Raw genomic sequence first — 14,373 nt, 5'->3', positions numbered from 1 at the left:
AAGATAACAATATAAAGCATGTGTTGGACAAGAAAAGAAAGCCATGAAAGGATAGCATATAGGATAAGCAATGGAAGCTAATAAGAAAGATAGCATGAAAGCATGTAGTCCAAAAAAAGTAGGCATGTCAAGAGGCTTAAGAACCATGTTTTTCATTGTGTGATCAAGACTAAGGGGTTAAATGGATAGGATAGTAATAGGATAAAATAATAAGAATAAAGGTAAATATGTAGGCTATGAGTGAATGAAAAAGCATAATAGGCAAGTTGATAAATAAGATAGTCAATACACAAGTATAGCTCAACATTGTCAAGATCAAAGAAGAAATATGGGATAGATGGATTAGGGAATGCCTACACATGATGCCTGTTTGCCAGGTTTTCATCATGGTACTTATCCAAGGCATGACAACAAGTGGTTTTCACCATAGGATGAATTTATTTCTCTTTACTTTTACTACCAATGCGCATATTTACTAGGTTTTCACTAAGGTACATTTTTAGTTTTCTTTTTTTCTTTTTTCTTTCAATTTTTTTGTTTTTGAATTTTTAGAAAGAGCTCAAGTTATTTCAATTTAAATAGTGCTCCTCTAGGAAAGATGAGTCATGATAAGACAAAACCATATAAAGGTATGCTCAAAGATGCTAATAGGGTGATGGAAAGGAGATGGTAGATAATGTATATGGAAGAAAAGGTTTTATACTTTGGAAAGATAGAAGGAATATGGATATCAAGTAAGTGTAAGCTTGAAAATATTGCATAAGGGTAAGTGAGAAAGTAGGCAAGATCAACATCGATACACAACTTGAAGGGTTGTAAAATGATAGAGTAATCATTGAGGAAATAGCTTTAGGTTTAGATGCATGAGGAAGTAAGAGAATTTTGAAAGGAGATGGAGTGGAAATCTTTGGAAGATTCTTAGGAAGATTTTTGGAAGAAGATGGAGTAGAAGCCTTTGGAAGCTTGAATACCAACTTTGAAGTATTTTCAATATTCAAGTCTTTCAAAAGAGACTTGGGAATCCATATATCTTTAGGTTTTTCTTTTCCTTTGGATGCTTTAGAACACATTTCTTCAATGATGGATTTAGGAACCCATATTTGCTTTGATTTAGCTCTTTGGGTAGTAGATTTTTGTGGTCTCTTAAATAATTGTTCTTTCTTTTCATTCACATGTCGATTAGATGGGACATAGTGATATTCATTTTTAAATGGATTCTTGTGTTTGTTCTTAAATTGATCATCAAAATTGCTTCCAAAAGACGGGATTTATGGATGAATAAGGATTATATGACTGGTTCATATGGATAGATGAATGAGAATTCATCAAGGATGAGTGTCTTTGTTGATCTCAAGGAATGATAGGAGAGCTAGGAGTGAAAGTAGGATATGGAGGAACATAAGATCCCAATATAGATGGAAGGTTTGAAGGCTTTAGCTTTGATGGATAAGGACCAAGGATAGATTTAGGAAATGAAAAGGGATAGTGAATAGGGATATTAACATCTTTAGAGTGACCAATGCGACCAAGGCCATCAATAGACTCATGAGAATCTCTAATAGGAGCAACACCTTTGATAGGATTGTTTGAAGCTTGAGCATAATTTTGAAGTGAATATGGAAAATTAGAACAAGGGATACTTTGATCTTGACAAGTTTATTTGGATAAAATAGGCATAGAACTTTCTTCACAATTTTTAGTATGCTCAAGGCAAATAGTGGAAGTAGTGTCTTCATCATACTTAGGAGGTGGATAAGACATAAGATATGGAGGGGTGACATCTTGAAGATGATGGGGTGCTTGATCTTGATCTTTCTTGAGATTTTTTATTTTTATCTTTTTGAGATTTCTTTTGACATGGAGCCACTTCTAAGAACAAGGAAGTAAATGAGGTTTTCATGATATCATCTTGAAGGGGTAATGAAGGACTAGCTGAAGTGAGCATAGTAGACATAGCGTCGCATGAAAATTGAGGATCTTTAGTCTTAAAAGCATGAAAAGGGTTTTCAGCCAAGTGTAGATTAGCTTGAGTTTCTTGAAGAGGTAGTCCTTGAGGATATATGGGATTGAGGGCAGTGCCCCCATGATGGGTCCAAGAGGTAGTGCCCCCTGTGGGGTCTTGAGATAGACCCCTGGGTGTAGTGCTACTGAAATCTCAACTGACTTTATTATTGTAAGGTGTCAACTACTATTTTTCTATTTGACGACTTAATCTAGCCCTAATTTTGTAAGTGAAAAAAGATTGTACAAAATGGCTTAAGGTTAGGGATTTCATAATGCATGATCATATTATAGCTTCTTGCAGAAATAATGAGTTGTAAGGGTTTTCACATTGTAATCAAGTGGTAATCACTAGATAATAGGATTATTGGACTCATTGTTTGGTGAATGTAGCCTATGGATTGGATGAACCACACTAAATTTTTGTGTCTTGTGTTCTCTTTTGTGCAATTTATTATTGTTTGATATTGGTTATATTTGCATGTAATTATTATTTCTATCACATTAAGCCTAACAAATATCTTGCAAATTTTTGGAGGCATAGAGTAAGCTCCAAAATTTCAAAAGCATTTTTTGTGATCTATGCAAATTGACACCCCCACCCCCCCCGCCCCCCTGCCCAAACCTATTTTCTATACACTTACACCCTACCCTGGTGCAAGTACTAGCACTATTCATTTTCCATGTTGATATCATCACAATTTCTTCTTCTTCCATGTTCCTTCTATATACACAAAAGGAAACATCATGTTCCTTGATGGGTTCACATTTACTATTAGATGCATACTTTAGATTCCCTTTATTTTTTAAAATTGGCAAATATATTGGCTTGAAAATTTGAAACATTTCAATTACCAAATTTATTTTTATATTTCTTGACCATAGTTGTGCATGCTTAACGAGTGTCAAAAACCATTAAGTATCGATGAACTTTTAAAACCATTTCATAAATTGGTGTTGTCTATTGAGGATCAACATTTGTGCAACTATAATATAACTTGGAAAATGTCATTTCCAAAACCATGGAAACTAATACTTCCTTATGAAAACTTTCCCCATCATAAGGTACATTCAAGAACTAAATAGGAAAGGAAAAGTCAACACTCTAACTACTCATCTACGTGTTATTCCCCATTCTTTGACATGCCACCATTATTTTATTTTATTTTTTGGTTGGAGGGTTCATACCCACGCTGTCAAATTCTCATGGGGCACGATCTTGGTCTCATCCCTTATGATGTCAAAGCCTTGCACTTAACAAGAATTGATCCACGATGACTAACCAATAGACCAAGGTTCACCTTTATATTTATAATAACTTTTAACAAATTTTACAACTCCATAATATATCAAATGAATAATAAACTCCTATTGAGTATTTAAAGGTACTTCCAATTTTTAAAAAAAAAATTCCCAATGACTATTTCATTACCTTATCAATTTTTATAGAATTTTTTAGAACTTATTGAATCACGACCATATATTGTTAGAATACTTTAGAATAACTTGGGGAAGGCTCGGGGGGGGGGGGGAGGGCAGTGTAGAAATAAAATTGTTCAATGTTGCAACTTATTCTTTTGCATGCATTAACCATTCAATATCTTAAACATATGCATTTTGATGTCGTATGTCAAAATAACTTGGCAAAAATGTAAACATGCAATACCAAAAAATAAATCACACATTTTGACACAAGGATTTTATGTGAAAATCCGATTTGGGAAAAACCACTAACAACATTTTACCAATTTTCACTCTTCTAAAGTGAGCCCTCTAAAGAGCCAACCTTGTTAAAGGTTACAATGCACACTATTAAATGTGACCTTGTTAAAATATTTCAATCACCTTGTTAAGAGTGAGCCTTGTTAGAAGACTTTAGAACATTCCATTGTAATGTCACCATGTTAAAGGATTTACTAATGACTATTAGCTCAACCTTATTCCAAATGATTTATCCAGACTGGTACAATTGTTAGATAGTAAAAGAAGAAATTGATTTGATAACAATAACAACCCACTTGCAGATTACAAATCCCACATTTAATCCTCCATTATGCTTGGCATTCATCCTCTTCATCTCTAACAACTTGTTCACCCTTCAAGCCTTCATCACCTTAAGCCTTCTTGCTTTGTATGCCAACTGCAAACTCTTCTATTTAGCCACCATATGAAGCAACACCCTAAACTTCTTGTCTTCCTTAGGTTCTAGCACATGACAACAATTTCTTCTAGTCCGCTATCGCTATAAATAAAGAACTTAGATCTTTTGCCCCTTAACCATAATCGTCCATTCTACGGTTAGGTTAGATTCAATGAATCTACCCATCTTTCCATTTTATTCCCTTCTAGAAACTTTCTCTACAATCCTCTTTTGAATTCTCCTCAAAATGGTTTATCTTGAATTTTGTGCCACCAACTCATCATAGTACTCTTTCACATGCTTCACACAATTCAAGAAATCAACTTTTTCAAGTCGTATTTGTTAAATCTTTGATCTAACTCATTTTGTTGGCACTCGACAATAACACTCAGTTTGCTCATCAAACATTGTCTTGTCATGCTCGGCCAACACTAGGTTTCCTGGCACCCACTAAGTCTATATTGATTCTTCGCATATATTAGCTTTCTTCACTTGGTACCAACTATATTTCTCTTGTTCAGATCATACTAAACTTATTTGTCAGCTTCAACTAATTTTTTGTTGAACCTGTACTAACTTTTCTCAACTTGCATTATTTGCTTGGTTAGCCATGGCAGACACATTTCTTTACTTAGCCTTCTTCTAGTCTTTTCTCAAGTATCCTTTCATTATAGCCTTAAGTAGATAAAAAAATAGACGATATTATCAATATCTTGCTCGGTCTTAGTGCTCCTTTTATGCACCATATAACTAAACCTTTCTCTAGGTTCTCTTGTTATCATGTCTTTTCAAATCCTCTTCATCAATCAACCAATTGATAGCATTCAGACAAAGTAAGAAATTATCTTACCAACAAGTAGTAGGTTTGACATCAATGACAAAATAATGATTGTTCCATGATAGATTTCATCAATCTTCTTCACTTCAACAATCTCCTTTCAACATATATCTCATGTTGCAATTAGTTTAGTTTCTTTGCAACTTATGACTTTTGGGAGAACTTTTGAAAGTTTATGAAGTCATCATGCATTGTCCATACTAATAATCATCATCTTTTGAAGAAAATTTTGTATGCTTTCATGATCTACTTGAAACACATTTAATTTGGTTTAATTGATATGGAAATATAGCTATTCTTAAACATTACATACAGTGTAAAAAATTAATCTTCAAAAAAAAGAAGTTAACTTTGACTATTTAATAATTGTATCATAAGAATTGAGCCTTATTGTGTGATTTAGAGATCCAAAGGACCTAAACACTATTTTGTCTTTCCACATTTCCTTCAGTTGGGCACTACTTCCACTTATTAAGCATTCCTTAAAATTTATGAAACTTTATAAAGTCCTTAGTAAGCATGTTCACATGGGCTCCTTCTCGTGTCATCAGAGTTAAGAATGTTCTATTTATTTACAAGTTACCCAAAATCAATTTGGAGTATTAGGAATTGAACCATCTTACGACTTGTTGGATTTTCTAATAACTTAGAGAGATTAATGAAATGATTGGTGATGGATCTCTATTTCTATTTGGGAGATGCAATTATGTTTCAAAAGCCTCAACTAACCACTTACATTATTGTACATATTTATATGTTTTTTGAGAAACTTCAAGAACTTAATGAAGTTGTCTATCCAAATTTTTATCAGTAAATTTTAAAGAACTTTGATAACTTAATAAAAACTCTCCTAAAGGTTTCTTTACATTACCATTTCGCAAAAAAAAAATCATCTAGGAACTTTAGAAAGTTCTTGATAGCTGAAAATGGTGAGCCATGTTCACCCCCTAATTATGTATAAAAAGGTTTGCCAATATCTCATTTTGATATAATGATTAATACAAGATAAGAAATAAGTTATAATGATAGAGATATAGTCCTTTATTGGATATAATTCATCTTTTATGCAATGTTACAAGACAGATTGGACTTTTATGGTTGAGGCAATTTCAAGGTTTATGCAATTTACACTATTTTATTGGTGTTCCTTATTTCAACGGAAATACAAGATACTTTATTTTGATGCTCAAATAGGATATTTGGATGTTCCATAACTCATTTTTCAGTAGTGTCCTTTTGAATTCATACTATTTTTGATGGATTGAACTTTATATGTATCTTTGATCATCAAATATTGCATACTACATGAAATGTTTGTCTAATTGGTCTATGTTAGTGGGGTTAAATTCATTTAGACTAGGGTCCATATTCCTCAAGTTTGTTGTTCAAGAATTGATGGTGGGCACGTTGCCTTCAAAAGTTTGATGTTACTTTAATTGTGGGTTAGACTCTATTTGCCCAATGGTAAAGGAATGGTCTAGCTATAATTAAGTTGACTAACAATTGTAATTAGTGAAGTTCTTTGTCTGGTTACCTGCATCACGTTAAGTCACTTTCACTATTTCCATCCTACATTTATATTCACCTTAGGGCATTCATCAAAGCATTCAAAATATTCAAGATTTTGATTTCTCATAGAGAATAACTTTCAATCTCAAGAGCATCAATTAGTGAAATTTGCATAAGTAACATTAAACAATTTCCATAAGGTATACCCACTTAGGTTAGCAGAGCTTGAAGAGAAGAGGATTTGATCATTGAGTATCAATCCTAGTCATTGGCCAAATTATGTTGGATTACCCAACATTGAGTAAGAAAGGGTCATAGTTTTTCTGACCAAAATTCCGAGGAACAAGAAAGGACCTCTTATTGCATTTAATAACTTAAATCAAGGCCCTATTTCTTCCTCCAATGTTGCTTAAAACTCTAACTCTAAGTTGGCATAAAAATTTTGTACCAACTTAAAATGGAAGCAACCATAACTTATGAAATTTTAGCTCCTATCCTTTAGTGACCATATGGACCACAGTTGGATTTGTGCTTGATCAACTCTTTCTCCTATTTTTCCCACATTTTGCATTTTCATGTGTTGTATTTGAGACCTCAATGTTATCTCAATGTAGGCCAACCCTTTGAATACATTGACCTATTCTAAAACAACTCAACCTAAGTCAACCTATTCTGGACTATGTCGGCCAATGTTGATCTATTCCTCGGGGATTTTGAATCCGGGGGCCAATTTTTGGATCTCAGGTGGCCTGGTAGGTTTGCTTTTTTTTTACACTAAAAAATAAGTATAAAAGGAAGCCAAGGCACATTATCCTCACATCATGTGGATAGGAACGAGACATTCAAATAGTTCAAGAAAGAATATTTTTATCAAGTATTCAAGGCACTCAAATATTCAAGGATCATGTGTGAGCATTTCCTCTTTACTATTTAGCACTTTGTTATCCATCAAGGGAGGAGATTTACATTGAAGCATTCATCATATTCTCCATTGATTAACATTTATTTCCATAGCTTGAAGATGTGGTTTTGATGGATCCATTTTTATTTGTGGAGATTCTCTACACCCTTTATTGCAAATTCAATTTTGACAATACACAAGCATTGCGAAATCCTTATTGACAAGATTTTCTTCAAGAAAGGCGAACAATTATATTTGTCTTGATTATTTTAGTGTTTTAAATTTAAATTTCAAGATTGATTCCTAAATCTAGGGATTGAATAAGGTAAGCCCTCGTCAAGCCAAAACAAAAACAAAGTAGATGGAATATCAATCTTTGTTTAAATTGTTGATAATTGCAATAAAAAATCCTCTTCTAAATACAATGTATATTTTTTTAAACAATCGATATATATTTATTAAGTTTCAATCATCATTAGATTCCACCATACAATAAATAAATTTGAAAAATCAGAACATAAGGCATTGTCACTAGGGTTGGAATCAAAGATCTGCCACCCATTTATGGGCAACTACCTATCCCCGGTTATTGGAATCAGGGAATTAAATAAGATCTTCCTCATTTAAGTTGATCTCTTCCCAACTTGAATCTGATTCCAAACACAGATTTTCCTCCCAAACATCAATACTTTCGAAGTCATGGAGATCAATTGGAATTCTGATCCTAGTGGGATATTCAGTCACTTCTACTAAATTGTTGCCATTATAATCTTTCATATATTCTATATGAGTATCAGAACGACTCCTAGGTTCTTGTAAAACTCTGAAATGATCTTCGATTTTCTCGGTTTCTAACTTTGCGTTTGGTTGCCCTGGATTATGAGCGGTAGTATTGAAACTACTTTTCTGAATAGGCTCCTCGCTAACATTTTTTTGGGAAATAATAGTGCCTTCATATTTCTTGATGTGACTAATGAATGATTCATCGTCCATTATAGAATCCAAGTTCAAATAAGGTAACCAGTGACGCCTCTCTTTGAAAATGTTGCATGAATGTGGCCAAAATCGTTTCTCTTCATAACTATATTCACTTTTAGACAACTCCCAAAATTTGCACCGTTCCAGTTTGCCGAAGTTTCAGTGGCCCCATGTTCATGTGTACCTGCTTACATATAACAAAACAATTTAATATCATTAAACAAAGAACTTGAAAGAGGCCACAAATAATCAATCTGGAAAGCAGTGAGGTGCTTAAAGCAGGGGAAATTCACTTATTTGGCAGCATTTCAATACAAAAGTGACAAGAGCCAAAGCTAAATCTGCCTTTAGAAAATAAATATTTTAGGAAAACATGAGAAGAATTCATATAATATGTCACCTGCATGAGCCTTCTTTACACCCTCCATTTCAAGCTCCGCTCTGAGGCGCCTGATTTCAGATTTTCTTGAATTCAATTTCACCTCAATATTAGCCATCTGTGGCTGATAAACTTCTGCAGACTTTTGTAAAACTCTTTTTCCAACTGGATCTTCCTTTTCTTTGGGAGCATAGCAATCCTGGAGAATAAAGCTTCAATCCAATCTCTTCAGAATGGGAGGGAAAAAAGTGAGAAGAGCAATTTCAAGAAGATCAATCAACAAAGTCACAAAACAATAAACAAAAAAGGAACCGACGGAATACAGAACGATTGATTTACACAAAGATCAGAAACAACTACGAGTTAATGCTGAAAGAAAACATATCTAGAAATTAAAACAGGAATTAGGACATTCTATGATGACAAGACCAAGAAAATTAAAAAACAGAGAGAATGAAATACTATGAGTTATGGGACAGCAAGATAAAAACGAAGCATTCTGTCATCCCTGTAAATTTTTGAAAGGGTTCCCATTTTCCAATAAGAAATTATTGATAATTCACCATGGGCAGAGACCAGAGCTATAGTTATAAACTTGGATGTTCGTTTGTATGCATTAACAGGACCATAGCTTTCAGTGGAATAATCTTCTCTGTTCTACATCCAGTTCCTAGGGTGTACAAATTAAATAGTCATCTCCTTATAGCTTTACATTCTAGAAAAGTTTTAATAATCTCAAAGTCAACAACAGGAATAGAAACAAATTCTTGTGTCCACTGGCAAGTTTTAATGAGGAAAAAAATATAGATTTAATCTTCCTAATTCTAAACAAACGCTTATGGTCATTCATAATCATAAGTAAGCAAAATCGTAATGCAGATAGAACAGTGTTAAACTATTTCATCTATCCTTATCCAAAAGATATCATAGCTTAGAAATTAAAAGCAAGCAATGCTTAAGGGTAAGCATAATCAAACCTTTCCAGTTTTCCCCAAGTTGGCAACAGCCAGTTGTTTGTTAAGCATGAACGTAGTTACATCTGTTGATTTTGAAACACCTCTACTTTTCATAACACACTCGGATAAATTGCTGATGGCAGACTGGAGAGTTTGAAGGTCATGTTCGTTCAGATTATCTGAAAATGATGAATTAATGAGCAGCAACACTGATAAATTATGCATAGTTTGAACAGCCTTGTGACATTCTTCAGGGTCTCGACTACCTTCGAAAACTTGTTCAATGATTTGTGAGAGGGAATCGACACCAGTGTCAATAGGAATTTGAAGACTTCAATCCGATGCACACCGAAGAGGCCGTATTTCTTCACGGTCTTTGAAATTTACATACTGGGATGAATCAGACACGGGTGAGCAGTAAACATCAGACGAATCTGAACTTTCTGAAGCTGATGACACATAATTTTCAGATCGTTTGCCGTGGGATGAAAAGTAGTTGTCTTTCAATGAATATGAGAAATTTGATAGGGAATCATGTTCAGAAGAATCTGAGGCTGATGAGAAATAATCTTTAGAGGAATATGACACTGGTGAGAAATGATCTTCAGAAGAACTTGAAAGCCTTGAAGAAGAACATTCCTGTAAATTTGAGAACGAAATTTTTCTAGCAATTTCAGGGTAACATTTCTTCTCGGGCTTGAAATTCGATACCATCGAAATATCTGTCCATATGCCTGCAGCATGATACATAAAAACCAAACAAGTTGATGTGTTAAGTGTGCTCAAGCTTTTCTCACGAACACAACATTAATCTCCCTGTTGGTAGTATTTACACATTAAACATTTCAGATAAGATAAAATTGCACATAAAAACTGGCTGTAACAAAATCAGCCCTCCAAATTGTCTATAATTTAAGCCATTTCTGTCCCCAATACAACAAAATGGCATACGTCTACCTCAGAATTCAAACAGATGAATGTAGAATGTAAATGGTCTATACGAAATGTTTTCCTAGAATTTTCTCTGTCTGAGCTAAAGAACCATCTATTTATTTGCATCGACATAATAAATAAATAAAAGAATCGAAGAGCTGTTGTCTAGACGTCATTTGGGGAAAATTTGTTAGCCCTTATTTGGGATGCTCCAAAAACCCTAATGGGCCCAGGTACTAAGCAAATTAACACATAAATCATCCAAATTATTTTATCTCTGAGTCCGGACTGGATAGAGCTATCATTGTTCAACTGAGAATTAGAAACCTAACTTGAATGCACTGAAATTAAGCCCGACTCCATTGCAGAAAGCCATTACATTGTGAAAACTGTGACCCAGAATACTTTCAGCAAATTTCTAATTTATATTGTGCTATCTCAAATTAGGAACAAGGGCTTTTAGCTCAGAGGCAGAGCACCCCAGCAAATTAATGGGCAATGGTAAGATCTAGTTTAATCCTACTGTTTGGCCAAAAATTTGTGTCAACAATTGTGGATCCTTTAAAACTTTTGTACCAAATTCAATGGTGGCAACTGTCGATTCTTAAAAAATTTCGTATCCAATTTATCAGGAAGATGTATACATAATATTATGAATTGCAGAAGCTTGAAATCTTTCAAAATTAACAATGCGCTAGCCTTATTCAAGCAGAGGGCAATAGCTGCCCTTCTAAAAAGAATTGGTTCTAGTTCATGATATTTTATAGCAAATGAGGTAAAGGAAAGGAAAGAGTCGTTACCTGTTATAGGTCGCTGGCCCCAATTGCATTTTTGTTGGCTCCTGGGCTTGAGCTGTGCACCATTATTGCTCCTCTTCTTCGTTGGCCAATTTCTTGCAAGATGGCCCAGCTCGCCACAACCATAACAATTTCTATTTCGAATTTCTTTCGGGAATTTGCAAAACCACCTTCCCCTTTTCTGATTTATGAGCCTCAATTCCCTATTTGTGGACAAAATAAATGAAAGATTCAAAAACAAGATGGACAAAACAAGATTACGAACTTACAGAAGTATGAACTTATTTGTCACTGTGAGATCTCTTATTCACAAATTAGAGAATTACGAGCATATTTGTCACTCTGAGATCTCTTATTTATAAAATAGGGATACAGCAATCGCGCCCGCATGTGTAATGGGCACGTCGGTGGCACTGTCTATGCAAGGGCCAAAACGTACTTTTATTAATTAATTTCAAAATTACACAACAATTTTATGAATTTTATTTTATTAAGAAATACAAACAAATTGGTTCTACAGGTGCATTTTGGCTAAGATATGTACATTTTGATTATGTTTATTTTTATTCTTATATTCTACTGAGCTAAGATATGTACATTATATGTTTCTTAATTAATATTTTAAAATTGATTATAATATTTTCATGATGAACATAGGTAAGAATATTTGTTATATCAAAATCTATATTTTAAAATGTTTTATTAATTTCTTTTGTTAAAATATATAAAGAATATAAATAATTTTATAAATCTTTTATAAAATCTATATTTTTTATCCTTTATAAATTTTAATGTCATTATTTTCTTGGGATTGTTAGTTCACCAATTTGAATAAGCATTGAAAGAAAAACTTAATAGGAAATGTTCAAAGTTTTCAACAAAAGACAAATTTAATAAAAATGTACAATAGAAAATGATTAGAACACCTATAGAGTCCTAAAAAAAGCATTGCAATGGTGAAATGTAAATGATGTAAGTGAATTAGATTAGATTGTGCTGTCTTTAAAAATAATCAATGTTCAATTATGATTATAAATCTTCAAAATCATAGTACTGAATTTAATTTTTTAAACAGAATTAAAAATATAATTTTACCCCATCTTATCTTATAAATGCAATCTTAACATATTACGTATTGAATTAACAAAAATTATTGCATTTTAGATACTTTAGATTTTTTAGATACTCTAGATTATTTATACTTCTTTCTATGTGCAATGTACAAATTTTCACACCATGGTTTGGTGATTGAAAGGTGTAATGCCCCACCCAGAGATCCTTGGAACAAGGATTCAATACAAGCCAAGATAATATATTTTTTCTTTTAAATAAGTATGGATGTACACGACACTCAACATATGAGGATCAGAAAGATCGCAACCAAAGATTTAACCACAATCCTGGCAACCAACGAATCTCCAAATGCCACAACCAAATTGACACACACAAATAGAGAAATGAAACCAAAGACGACAATAGAATAAAGAATCTCAGATCTTTCAAAGGATGGAAAATTAAGCAAACCCAAAGGGTACTTAAAACACCAAATTGCGTTCCCTGAAAGCTAGTGGAGAAGCCCCTTGTTTTTCGCACGACAAAACACAATTGGCAAATTTTTGCACGAGGAAGTACTCCTTCATGCAAGGATGTACAACATGCCATGCAAGGATCTACCTTTCACGCGAAGACATGCTTGGCCCAACAACCAAAACACCCAAAATTGGAGCCGAGTTTAGCACGAGGGAACACTATGAGCTGCGCGAAGAAACTCAGCAGACCATGTGAACTTTTGCACTCTTGCATGAAAAAGTACAATTTTGTGTGAGGAAACAAATCAGCAACCCAAAAAAATTAAGGCAAAAAAGCTAGGAAATGAATCTCCTCCACACTAGGGAGTACTGAATTCACAAATTAAGGTAGAGACACTTGAACATTATCAGATAGCTCACACTTCCCAATGGAAGGAACAAATCCAAAACATTTTTATTATCTTAATTTCATTACCAACCCAATATTTTATTTAGTTATCACTTGATTGAAACTTTTGCACACAAACTTACTGGGCATGGACACCAGGATGCAGAGATAGAAGCCCCCTCCATATGCTACCTTACCCTACCCATGCCTATCCAACAATAAGTGCTCACAGGCATGCATATTCCCAAACCAACCCTAAATGATCATAACTCCCAAAAGTACCATAGAAGATCATGCCTCGCAAGTCACCGGGCAAATGCACACGCACGTGCTTGTGTGTGGCACACAACCATCATGAAGATCATAACACAATGACTAGATGGGAACACAATGCAAAAATACACTCAACTAAAACAAACTTGGGAGGACAGATTCTACATGAATCCCAAGATACAATAAAACCATACATCATGAACTCACTCAACTGGCCTCAATCTAGGAGTATGGATCCTACATGAACCCCAATGATGCAACAAGACCAAACATCATGAACTTACTCAACTGACCTCAATCCAGGAGTATGGATTCTACACAAATCCTAGTGTCCATGAAATAATAAGGATCCAAAAGAAATAATAACAGTAGTTATAAAATCACTCAACCAAACACAATGTCGAGAGTAAGGATGTGGCACACATCCCAATGCAAACATAAAAGTGCAATAATGTTCTGATTGACATCCTATAGATAAACCTAGTCCATGATCAACATCATGCCAAGAAAATTAGGTAAGAGCCTACAATGCATCAGTAAATTGCAAGCCTCTCATTGGGGAGGTCTTGGGTTCAAATCTATTCATGGTTAAGACATAATAATAATAATAAATAACCTAGGCTTCAACTATTTACTTATTAAAAAAAAACATCATGCCAAGAAAACTCGAGAAAATAGGGTGGCACACAAATCGAGGTAAAAACCCCAAAATTGGAAAACTTTAAAAATAAAACCCATTTGGTCTTATGGC

General features: G+C 33.9%; 1 long non-coding RNA gene across 1 annotated transcript; it reads right to left on the bottom strand.

Annotated features, from left to right (window-relative positions):
• Nucleotides 1-7,954: 7,954 nt before the first annotated feature.
• LOC149531398 (uncharacterized) lies at nucleotides 7,955-11,709 on the bottom strand. The gene is made up of 2 exons (XR_016359137.1): nucleotides 8,768-11,709; nucleotides 7,955-8,551 (listed from the first exon to the last, which is right to left on the bottom strand). It is a non-coding gene; the product is annotated as an uncharacterized LOC149531398 (long non-coding RNA).
• Between the last annotated feature and the right edge of the window lie 2,664 nt (nucleotides 11,710-14,373).

Source organism: Cupressus sempervirens, chromosome 11 (assembly GCF_028749045.1).
Source record: "Cupressus sempervirens isolate cs-2001-9-10 chromosome 11, ASM2874904v1, whole genome shotgun sequence".
Taxonomy (NCBI): Eukaryota; Viridiplantae; Streptophyta; class Pinopsida; order Cupressales; family Cupressaceae; genus Cupressus; species Cupressus sempervirens.
Note: the sequence above shows the minus strand (reverse complement) of the source record. Positions and strands in the feature narration are given on the sequence as shown.